Source organism: Vulpes lagopus, chromosome 3 (genome assembly GCF_018345385.1).
Source record: "Vulpes lagopus strain Blue_001 chromosome 3, ASM1834538v1, whole genome shotgun sequence".
Lineage (NCBI taxonomy): Eukaryota > Metazoa > Chordata > Mammalia > Carnivora > Canidae > Vulpes > Vulpes lagopus.
In genome coordinates, this window is record NC_054826.1 from 78,731,623 (window position 1) to 78,735,198 (window position 3,576).

The 3,576-nt window shown below is 39.4% G+C and overlaps 1 non-coding gene across 1 annotated transcript; it reads right to left on the bottom strand.

Moving 5' to 3' along the window:
* Nucleotides 1-2,619: 2,619 nt before the first annotated feature.
* LOC121488468 lies at nucleotides 2,620-2,726 on the bottom strand. Its single transcript, XR_005987096.1, has one exon. It is a non-coding gene; the product is annotated as a U6 spliceosomal RNA (small nuclear RNA).
* Between the last annotated feature and the right edge of the window lie 850 nt (nucleotides 2,727-3,576).

Consider the following 3,576-nt stretch of genomic DNA (forward strand, 5'->3'; position numbering starts at 1 on the left):
ATTTCCCAGTGGTGACCTCCTACAATTCCAGCACTTTCTAATTTTTCTCAAATCCAGGAGTGTTTCTCCTGTTGTACCCTCAACCCTGCCAACAATTTTATGAGCATATAATTCCTCATATTATATCTTTTTCTATTAAAATATAGAGTAGTTTTATTTTTTATTTTTTTTTAACATAGAGTAGTTTTAGAGATTTTATTTATTTATTCATGAGAGACACAGAGAAAGAGAAAGAGGCAGAGACACAGGCAGAGGGAGAAGCAGGCTCCACGCAGGGAGCCTGATGTGGGACTCGATCCCAGGTCTCCAGGATCAGGGGCCCTGTTGAGCCACCGGGGCTGCCCCAGAATAGTTTTAGACCAAACTTTGACTGATACAGTCATTGGAGCCCTGAAATGAGTTTTCACCATGAAAATTAAATATGGAATTAGCTTAACAGCTGTGTGGCAGGCATGCAGAAACCAGGATCAGAGTCTAGAAAAATGGCACCCCATATTCTGTGGTGGTAAAGCACTTGGTAAAACTGCCACCTGCAATAACTTGGAAACCACCTGCCTACCAACCAGAGGGCTTCAGGGTAACTAATTGGAAAGAACCAGTGTGGTTGTGCTTGCTTCAGCAACACATGTACTAAAAATTGGAAAGAACCAGTAAGGTAGAGTGCATCGGCCACTACTGGGTTTTTCTGGGCGAGATATATAAGATAAGAGACCAAGAGAGACCTGACCAATGAGTAAGCAGAATGAAAGGAAATATAGTCTGGAAATTTGGGTGTTGAAAGGTTGGAAAACCCAACTATTTCTAAAGTCAGAAGTCCAGTAAACTTCTCAGCTGAATAATTCAGTCTTTCACCAATGATCACGTTAAGGGTATTGTTTCCCTAATAATTTTCTTGAATAATAACAAAATGGCCACCATTAAGTTGATAAGAAAGAGGAATGATTATTGTGAATAATAATTAGTAAAAATAATAATGGAGGAAAAAAGAAAAATAATAGTAGTAATAATGTCTAGGAAATATGCTCTGGATGTGTTACTAACACAGAACTAATATGGAAATAATGGACTTGGGTATTCTTCCAGAAGGCAGAATCATGGTTGTGATGGTTTTATTTTTATTTTTATTTTTTTTTTTTTGGTTGTGATGGTTTTAAATGTGTAAACTTGCTTCTAACAAATAGAATAAGGTGATGGAATAATGTATGACTTTTGAAATAAAGCATTTTAAAAAGGCATTGTGGCTTCCTTCTTTCTCTCTTAGATAGCTCACTCTAGGAAGCTAGCTGCCATGGATGAGAACACATAAGTAGTCCTACGAACTGTATCATGAGCAACTGAGACCGCTCATCAACAGCCAGAGAGGAACTGAGGCCTCAAACCTACGGTTGTGTGGGTTAGCAACTCCTTCAGCCTTAGTCAAGCCTTCAGATGACAACAGCCCCAGTCAACATACTAACTGAAACCTTAGGGGAGACCCTGAGCCAGAACCACTCATGAAAGCTACTTCTAGATTCCTGACCCTCAGAAACTATAATATAAGTAAGCATTTATTGCTTTCAGTTGTAAATGTTAAGATATTTTGCTATGCAGCAATAGATAATTAATACAATGATCAAATCAAAAGGTGGGGGGAGGGGCTCTTCACAATCTCTGTCCACTAGGAGTTTAAAACTCCTGTAAGCCTACTGCTTTTCAATTTGTGTTCAGTTCTAGACGAACTTGGCAGATATGAACTTCTGTGATTATCCTGTTTTTGTTCTACCCTTCATGTTCAGTTTATGAGGATGTGGAAAGACATGTATTTTAGTCTTTAGGGCATTAGACCATAAGCAGCTACATGCAGACTGGTGGGGAGGACTGCACATCATTTGTGTGTGATCATTAAACTGGATGCAGAGACTGGATGGGATTATGGGATGTGGGAGAAATAAATGTGGGAGAAAGATAAAACAGGTATTTAATGACCAGAAGGATAGACTATGGCAAACACAGTAATACTATGTATTTCCCAAATCCCATTTTTCTTCTCATCTCAGACACATAGCTGAGTTCTATTTCCTAGTCTCTCTGTAGTTAGTAGGGCTAAACAGTTCTGACTAAGGGAACATGGGTAGAAATGTCCATAGCACTTCCAGGTCTGGCCCCTAAAAAGTCTTCTGAGCCATTATTCTTGCTTTATTTCCTCACTAGCTGTCCATATGCAGTGCATCCAGTGGAGGACTCAAAGGCCCAGGTTATTGCAAATCTTCTACAGGGAAGCAGCCTGGGTCCCTGCATGTATCATGCACATGCATGTACACGTACTCACACACACATTCACATACACACTTGACTACCAAGTAAGATAGAAATAATTTTTTTTTCTTTTTTAAGTTTTATTTAAAATCAATTATTAACATATAGTGGTGTATTATTAGTTTCAGAGGTAGAGTTTAGTGATTCATCAGTTGCATATAATATCCAGTATTCATCACATCAAGTGCCTTCCTTTATGCCCATCACCCAATTACTCCATCCTCCCACCCACCTTCCCTCCAGCAACCCTCTGTTTGTTTCCTATAGTTAAGAGTCTCTTACGGTTTTTTTCCCTCTCTGATTTCATCTTATTTTGCTTTTCCCTCCTTTCTCCTATGTTTCACAAATTTGCATGTCATCCTTGCACAGAAGCCATGCTAATCTTCTCTGTATCATTCCAATTTTAGTATATGTGCTGCCAAAGTGAGCACTAGAAATAAGTTTTTATTTGAGTATTTGTTATAGCAGTTACCTGCCATTACTAAAACAACTTAACTCCTCTGCTCTGAACTGCAATTTTACCAAGAGCTGGTGCCAAACTATTTCACAATTATATATGCAGGCAACCCTTGAGTTACAGCAATCCATATTTACAATTCTCTGACAACCACCCTATGATATTAGCTATGGGATGGTAAAACCAGAAGAATATAAAACCATATATCCCAGGAGGGCTTTTGTCATGGCCTGACACTGCCCTCTCCTTTAGTGGTTAAGAGCATAGACTCAAATTACTTAATTTAGTTCTCATATCATCCATGTAAGAAATGAGTTATTATCAACAGTTTGCTACATCTGAGAAAGTCAAGACACTAGGAGGCCTGGAGACTTGCCCAAAGTCATATAGTATTTCTATCCAGCTCTTCTGACTTCAAATCCAGTGGTCTCTCCCACATATCATAATGCAAGGGAAAAAGAAAGCCCATCTGTGGCCTTGGGGTTCTCTATCTCTCTCTGCAAGTTTTATTGCCATATGACTTCAAACATGTAAAAATAACAGACAAGATAAGCACACATCACTCTTCTTCCCAGTTCTAACAAGACCCTTCCCAAACACAGATGATTCCATTCCCAGCTGGAAATGCTTTCCTGGAGCAGGAATTTGAATTTCCCGTGGGAACAGATACTCCTACCCTCCTACCCCATCCTTCTATGTGTAGAATCTACAGGGCTCTTCCCATCCCTGTTAGGCCAAGGAGAGGTACCACTACAACATTCCTCTGGGGAGAAGAACCTTCAAACTGCAGTAATCTGGACTTTATCTGCTTTGAGAGGTTAATA